Genomic DNA, 8,667 nt, shown 5'->3' with positions numbered 1-8,667 from the left:
ATGGTGTCTTCTAAATCACTTATTCTCCTTTCTGCCTCTTCCGTCCGTGCATTGGAGGCCTCTAATTTATTATGTATCTCATTTATCGCATTTTTTAATTCTTCATGCCTATTTTTATTGTCCATTCTGTCTGTATCCATAGTTTCTTTGATGTTCCCTATGTTTTTCCAAGCCCAGCTATTAATTTTACCATTATTATTCTAAAATCTTGTTCAGTTATGCTGCTGATATCTGTTTTGAGTAGTTCATTAGCTGTCATTTCTTCTTGGAGTTTCTTTGGAGGAGAGCTCTTTCGTTTCATCATTTTAGTTAGCTTTCCGGCTCTTGTTGGTTTTAAAGACCTGTTATGCTCTCAGTATCTCTGAGCGCTGCTGTATCCAAGAAGACTCTTTGACTGTCCAGAGCCTATCCTGTCAGAGAGTGTTTTTTTTGAATGGTATCTCTTGGTCTCTTTTGTTGGAACCTTGGTTATTTTATTTTCCTTTTCGTAGTGATATATGGGACTCTCCACCTTGTGTACTCTGGCTTGTTTCTTGAGGTAGCCCTATCTTAATAGCCACACATCCTTTCCTTGCTGGGTAACTCTCCACCAAAGTTTTCTTTTTGTGAAAAGGAGATTAGTGGTTAAGTGTTTCAGGAAATGTGATATATTGTTTAGAAAATCTGCAAATCACTGTTCTTGTGAACGTATCAGTAGGGTTAGGAGGTCCATTCTCACCAATACAGAGCTCTGGCTTAAATCCTAGGCTGGCTTCTCTGGTGATGCGGAGGTACACGTGGTCCAGGAAAGCCAGCAGATCTATCTCAACCCCAGCGTTGCAGGCACCCCTTGTCCTCCGACATACTGAAATAAATTTCTTGGCCCAAGGCAGAGCCACTCGTGCCCCGCACGTGACCTCCACAAACCAGAACTCAGGGAGCAATTATTAAAGTTAGAAGGAACATATTCTCACCCAAGTGTTCAGTAAAAATATAATCAGTACTCTTTTTAAAAATTTTTATTTATGTATTTACTTTTTTTTTTCCCAATAGTTTATTGTCAAGTTGGTTTCCATTAACACCCAGTGTTCATCCCCAAAAGTGTGGTGTGGGGTGGAGGGGAAGATGTGCATGGAGGAGGGCACTTGTGGTAATCTGTGCTACTTTTGCCTTAATGTATTTATTAATGTGTTTATTGATTTCTTTATTCAGTGTGTACTCATTTATTAATTTATTTAGAGTGCTTAAGATGGGGAGAGGGTGTGAAGTAGAGATAGAGAAAGGGAGCATGCTCCATGCTGGCACGGAGGTCGTTGTGAGGCACAGACCAAGGGCCCTGGGATCATGATCTGAGTAAAATCAAGATATGGACATTCAAAAGATCGAGCCACCTAGTTGCCATTTGCTACATGAACAGTGTCAGATAAAAATAGAAAACTATAGAATCAAATATGTGTTCTGACTCTTCATTCATCCATCCATCCATCCATCCAATAATTACCACCATCCTCACCATATGGCCATGAAAGCTCACCACAGGTGTGGAGGGGAGCAGCCACACAAAACAGCGAACAAGTGAATATATCACATCAATGGAGAGTACTGCCATATTTACGATGCAGTAAGTACCCTTCAGGGAATAGAATACGTGTGACAGAACTCTCTCGATGTAGACTCTGAGTATCTAGAAGGAGGCAATCTAATGGGTCATAAATGAGGTAGAAAACTGACATAATACACATGGTGCTCTATTTTCTCCAAGGATTATCCCGTTGTGGGTCAATTGGTTGGCAAAAGCCTGCTAATATTACATTGCTCTGCATAGAGAATGCTTTCACGTGGGGAGACAGCTTTTCTGTAATAACTAGAGTCATCAAGAAGTCAAAAATGACGAGTAAGTCAGTCAATCTAGGTACAACCCCCTGAAAACGCTTGTTGTGGTGTCAGTGGTACATGCTTCCTGAAGTAAGACATCCCAAAGGACATCCAGACAGGAGAACACTTGTGACTTCCAGAGGCAGGACCTAGAGAGGGGGCGGGAGAATGGGATAGGATGAAAACTCTGATGTTATTGCCGATTCTATGATAGCATTAGATTTTGTAGGTGTATGTTATTCTTGAGGTGCTGACTAAAACATCTTTTCGCAAAACCATCCCCTTCCAGATGCTGGCAGGAGACACTCACTTGACTTCGCTCATGGACATAGATTGAGGAATTTGGACAGGGAATGTGGGGATGCATCTTTTCTGCTCTATGATGCTGGGGCCGCCGCAAGGAATCCCCGCTGGCACTGAGCTGGAATCTTCTGGATGGGACTCCTCCTCGTGTTTGTTCTTAAAACTCCACTTGGCTGCAGGACCTCCAGGAGACCTCCCGCTGGTCTAGGCATTTTCTGCCCAAGTAGGCTTCCTAAAGGTGGTGAAACAAGTGACCCAGTAGGGGCTCACGGAATTTTTCCAGCATAAACATGGAAGTTACACAGCACTGTTTTCAGGCTACCTGTCCGTGTCATGTAAGCGCTAGGGGAAGGGAATAACCCTTCGCAATCCACTCTGTTATCTTGCCACATGGATAGAACAGTCTTACAGGTTACTAGCTGTACAACCATTCCAAAGTCTGTGGTGCCGGACATGTTGCCCTTTGACACAGGGCTAAGTGGAAGAGCAGCGTCAGGCTCAACTCCTGCCTCCACCCCCATGAGCAGTTTAGGAAGGAAACACATTTAGAAAGGCTTCCAGAAAGGTTAAAAGACAAGAGAACCTAATGCACATGAAAAGTTATTCTAGCAGGGAATCATGCCCTCCACTGGCACATCAGGACAGATCACTGTCGGAGCCCTTTCCCATTGACATAGGCAATGTGCGGTGTCTGCGTATCAATTATGCTGCACTGAGGCTCAAAATGAAATCGCTAAAATAAAAGCCAACATCAATCTTCTAGCACTGCACTTATCTCCCTCATGGTAAATTTCTGCCATCAACTAAAAGGCATCTTCTGAGATGGTAGATTGCAAAGTGTCTTGCCATTCTTTCCATGAAATCCTTTCTATGGACATCATATTTTAATTTATTTATTTTAATTTTTGAGAAGGGGAGGAGTAGAGGACTGAAGCAGGCTCTGGGATGAGAGCAGAGAGCCCAACGAGGAGCTCGAATCCACGTACTTTGAGATCATGACCTGAGACAAAGTCAGAAACAACCAGCTGAGGCATCCTGGTGCCCCTGGAAATGTTACTTGATATTGGAAGAAAAGTGCAATTGTCTCTGAAGAAAACATTTTCACATTTCATTGGGTTTCTGGAGACATTAGAATATGTTTTACAATATTAGTGAATGAGTGAAACTCAATTTGCAGATAACATATTTAGCTTTTCATTCCCATGCTCAAGTCTTTTGAGCCACATCAGGCCTCGGGTTCCCTATCCTGGGCCTTCGTGATGGAAGTGTTTTCCACATGAATGTAGGTATTATGTAACATGGAAGCATTCTATGATAGGAAGCCGTAAATCCAAAACATATCGTGGAATGTAAACAACATTTCAAACAAAGTTTTTGTCCTTCCAGTTCTATGCAGTATATAAACTATTTTATGGATATGTATTCATGCTTGTTATGCCATTCATAAATGAGTACACATTTGTCCATAGGTATGCCAATTTTATATCAATAAGACTAACTCATATCATCCTGTTCTACTAGTTGTCAATTATAGGGAACCATTAAGGGTATCTTTGTAAATCCGTAGTCTAGTGACCTCATTCAAGTGAACATATGCTCGGTACTGCACTACACATCATTAGAAGCAATACACTGTGAACCAGTTGTTGTTTTTTTTTTTTTTTAACTTTCAATTTTACTGCGCGAGAGCCCTCTACATATTTGGTGAACTATAATGAAGAAATTTCTGTAGTTCAGGCTTTTAGAAGTGGGAATATGTAGTGTCGATTTTGAATGAATCTAGATGTACAAGTACCCCGGATGAAGACAGAATAGGTGGTGATGCTCAAGGACACCAGATGATCTACTGGGTACATGGTACGTGTAAGTCCGTGAATACCCCTGCTGAGGTAGGGAGGCAGAGAGTCGGCTGGAGTAAAGGACAGGCTTGAGAGAGAACAGGGATCATGAGAGAGTTTGGAGGAAATGCTACACAGGGAAATCAGGAGGAGTGAATGGATGAAAACATGACGAGGAGAGAGGTTCTTCAGGAAAGGTAACCAACTCAGTCCCTCGTGGGTAGAAGGGAGGACAAATCATTATGATGCACAGAGTCTGTTTGGGGAAGCACAGTGCTGCTGTCGTGTGGTTTCAAACTGATTCTGGAATTGATGTGCTTTCCTTCTTTCCCAAACAGTGTGAAGCATATAAAGCATTATGTGGAGATACAGTAGTCTGAGTCAATTCTTGGCAGGAAGAAGGGGAGGGCCGTGAATGACCTTGGGTGGCAAATAACAAATAGGGTGTAGGGAGTGTCAAGCGGGAAGTGGGATCATTGGTAGAGAAAGTATGGGGTTGGACAGAGACGGGCTTCAGGTCAGTGAAGTAGGACGTGGAAGGGAAGCGACTGAGAGGGTGAGGGAGCCCTCTGTCTTCTATGATTTTATGAGTTTAACGGTCATCCAGCCCATTTATTTCTAATTCTGACTTAATGGAAAGTAAAAAGGAAGGACGTAGGGCATAGAGATATTATCCCCTCCTGTCCAACATGAAGGTGGGTTGCTGAGTATTTGTGAACAGGAAAGAAACTACATTTGCCCTCCTTATCCCTGCAGGTTCCTCAACTACCTGAGGCTCCCAGTGCCTCCTATCTCACTTTACAGGATTGGTCGCCATGGCTGTCATCATAATGCATCCCTTCTACCACACCCAGGATAGTGCAGCTCACCTCAGTAACCGCCTTGCCTACAGCAAATTCCCCATGCTGCTTCCTGTGCACAGGAATTCCCAGCTGCCTGTGGCTGCAAGTGCCCATGTCCCTAGGGACTGTTCCTGCTGTGAACTTAGGAGACTTGCTCTAGGCTGTCCCTAGTTCAGACCTTCCCTGATCCTTATTGATTGGATCCCGCTCTGTAATCCATAGGTATGTCTTCTCCTGTCTGTAGTACATACTCACTCTTTTCTCCATGGCCTCCAACTTAAAAAAAAAACAACTATCTTTTAGACTTACACAAATAGTGAACTAAAGGTTAAAATGTAGGCTACATCATGCGTTCAAACAGTTTCTAACACAAGAAAAAAAAATACCCTTTTTGTTACAAATTTGCATTCATATTCTTCAGGGTTTGTTTGTTTTGTTTTGTTTTCAACACAGACACTGCACATGCATGAAGATGTTTACTTAAGAGTTTTACTTTTGTCCCCACATGAGAATCATTTCCATTATTTGTACACCCCGATGTCTCGGTCATTTGAACTTCTGACTTCAGGCATGTGATGTTCTCAGGGTTCCTGAGTTTGGGATTAGGGTCAGTATTGACAGTGGGGAGCCTGAAGATCACTACATTCTTTAGCTCCTTCTCTCTCTGCCATACCACCTCCCTCTCATTCTCTGCCTCTCTGTATCTCTCTCTCTCTCTCTCTCTCTCACACACACACACAGAAACACACACAGAAACAATTCAACAATTAGAAACATCGCTTTCATTACTTTGACATGATGAACATGGATTCTTATTTTATTTACTATGAAGACAATAAAGAGAAGTGGCACATTTCTGTGATACAGTCTTCGTGAAAAGTGCACAACGGTGAGATCACTGAAGACAGGAAGAAATTGGAAGGTAGAAAGTGCTGAGCGCAGGAATGACAATGGCCTGACTGCTGGTCCTTCAGAGCTTGCTCTGTAGGTGGCAGAAATATCACCAGTTTGGTCATGATGGTGGTGGCCCAAACCCGGAGATATACTGAATATCATTTAAGATCTATTGTTTTAAATGTTCTCAAGGCTCTGATACATGTATAGCTTGGCTCACATGCATGTGCTCCTAGGAGATCTGTGCTATCACAGGAAAGAATGTAATCTGAGTATCACTCCTTCTTCCTCAAGGACAGGTCTCAGTAGAGAGGCCTCCCCTACTACTACTGGAGCCACCACAGCAGCTTCTCAATTAAACTGGCTTACAGAAAGGGTCTATGGACTCAGAGGTTTTGGTCTCACTTCCTCGCTATCTGAGAAACTGTGCGTAAGGACAGTTGTCCCCCCTGCCATGACAGCGAGCACAGGGATAGCCACAGGCTCTTCCTCAGGCTGCAGCCCAGGGATGAGCAGAAGCCCTGCACTGGCTGAAACCTCTTTGGATTCAGAGGAGCAGTTGTGGATTCCAGATCCCAACTGTGTACTTGAGTCAGAGTCGTCATCCAGGAGAGAGCACATGTGCATATGGTGCAAGCCCTGCTCAGCAGCACTGCACTGAGGGGATGGAGCCAGGCGGCCCACCTTGATTTGGGAACTGAAGGACCTAGTTCTTGTTTGCACCATGGCCCGGGGTCTCCTAACTCCTCTGCATGATGTCACAAGTCACATGAGGGGAGTGGACACTGTCTCCACACTGAATAGCACATACGGGCCCTACCTGTGTCCTGTCCCCTCGAAAGCTGGTCACGTGTCACTCAACTGGAGCCTGAGGAGCAAATTCATAATGAGGCCTGAACATGAGGAGATGACAGACAACAACAGGAGGGACTCTGTTTTGCAATGTCTGAGGAATGTCAGAAAGAATCTGTCATCAAAAAGTGCCCCAGGGATGGGAACCAGGCCTTCCCAGGTTGCTGCTGGGCAGAACACGCCAGTAGCACCACAAAACGGTCGGACTTCAGGCTGGGGGTTTCTGAAGCACTGATAGGTTTTGGGAGGAGAGGGCGCCCCACATCGGAAGCACTCCTTTGGAGCACTCATCAGCATAGCAGCACCACATGTGGCCCCGAGCACCACCCTGCAGTTGGGGTAAGCGAGGTCTGAACTTTTAGGACCGCCTTGCCGCAGCACTGCAAAGGCAACTGCAGGACGCAGCACTAAGGAGAACCCTGAGTTTGGAGACACTATTACTCGAAGCTCCTATCGCCAGGGACCTTCCCCATCAGAGCCCCCAGACGTAAATCTGGGGGCCTAGCACCACTGTCTGAAAGAGTCTCTTTAGAGCTGTTTGTCCAGCATCTTCTCTTTGTATCCCTGCCCCAGGGTAAACACAGTGAGGAGAAGCCTTACCAAGAGTACCCCTCATTACCTGTCCAGGGCTTGTTGAGACACAAAAGGCTGGGTTATGTACCATGACATTTCTCTCCAGGTCAGGACCCACTTCCTTGGAACCTAAGAGGACAATGCAGGCCTTGGAGAACCACTTCCCTTAGAATTGGCCAATGTCCACCTTCCTCCCGGGCCGGACCACATGGGAGCCTTGTTTCCATTCAAAATGCCTATCTGCTGCTGACCTCTGTGATCCTGGAGCAAACAAGGGGCTCACAGCATCACATACTAAAGTGGGTGCTTTGAGGCTGTTGTTCATCTCTTATGGTTGGAACCCTCAGCACAGTCGCAGAGGACCAGGTTCCCTTTTCCCACAGTCCTGGATCTGGAAGACTCCTTCAGTCTGTCTTTGACTCCTCCCCTCTGCTTCTGTTCTTCCCAGAGCCCTGGTTTCTTCTCGACATATCTTGTAAAGCCTCGTTTCCTTCATCTCCAGAGCTCTCCTGTGAGTGTGCTCTGTAGATTAAGTGTGGGAAAGTATAACGGGCAACATGGGAGAAAGATCTAATTCATATTACCTGTGGCTCAATCAATGGATTAGAGAAAGGAGCAATCCTGATGGTTAGGACAGACACCTGTGTTTTCAAAGTGTTTTTGGAGTTTAAGGAGAACACGTGGAAGGTGTTCCCAAGAGCTCGAGGGAGGAATCAACAGGGATAGTCATCCATACTGGTTGGAACTGCTACTTCTCAAACACCAGTCTGATGAGGAACTTCTTCTACCATTCCTAGCTGTCAGCAGGAGTCCACATGTAATGGACTCGACACAAGAGCCCAAGACTAAAAGCCTTTTCTGTGTAGCAATTTCATTTCTTTCACATTGTTGCTTCAAAGTCCTAGGCAAATCACCTGTGTCCACCTCTCATCTGCATATCATGGGCCTGGCAGGAAACATTCTGGCCTGGGGAAACAGAGAAGACAATGACTTGTGCTTGTCACATATGCTTGCGGGACTTGTGATACCCTCATTGGAATATCAGGACTCCCTCCATTCCTCTCCTCTGTTCTGCAACAGGAGAGATGAAATGGATTCATTTGAAATGGAATTAAGCTAAAAATAGGTAAGTTTTTAAGAAAGACAAAGACTTCTCGTTCGTGGTCTGATATGTATGCAGCTTAGGCATCATCACCCCAGTCCTCACCACAAGAGAAACTCGGCAGAACAACCTGAAATAAAGCATTCTTAAATCCGACTGAGAACTGGTCCCATGGGGCAACTGTCATTGTAATCATTGGAGACATAGATGAACACATAGGTGAACATAAGAGACTCAGGAGGAGATGATTCTGCATGAGCAGGGATGTAGGCGGGAACACATCCACTCTGAAGGATGACTTTCTGGAGACTCAGTATGCCGAAGCCACAAAAGTCCCATGACTGTCACAGAATCGATCAAGAAGTAAGCCTGATGTTCACCAGGACTTTTCCACATGAGGAAAGCCAAT

At 44.9% G+C, this 8,667-nt stretch overlaps 1 long non-coding RNA gene across 2 annotated transcripts; it reads right to left on the bottom strand.

Moving 5' to 3' along the window:
* Positions 1–5,622: 5,622 nt before the first annotated feature.
* Positions 5,623–7,308, bottom strand: LOC120227532. Of its 2 annotated transcripts, XR_005527268.1 has the most exons (3): positions 7,203–7,308; positions 6,552–6,599; positions 5,623–5,819 (listed from the first exon to the last, which is right to left on the bottom strand). It is a non-coding gene; the product is annotated as an uncharacterized LOC120227532 (long non-coding RNA). The 2 variants fall into 2 exon arrangements; XR_005527269.1 differs by lacking the exon at positions 6,552–6,599 and having other exon boundaries at positions 7,203–7,300.
* Positions 7,309–8,667: the final 1,359 nt, after the last annotated feature.

Source organism: Hyaena hyaena, unplaced genomic scaffold (genome assembly GCF_003009895.1).
Source record: "Hyaena hyaena isolate Hyena2069 unplaced genomic scaffold, ASM300989v1 scaffold_2451, whole genome shotgun sequence".
Classification (NCBI taxonomy): Eukaryota; Metazoa; Chordata; class Mammalia; order Carnivora; family Hyaenidae; genus Hyaena; species Hyaena hyaena.
This window is presented reverse-complemented; position numbering and strand designations above follow the sequence as displayed.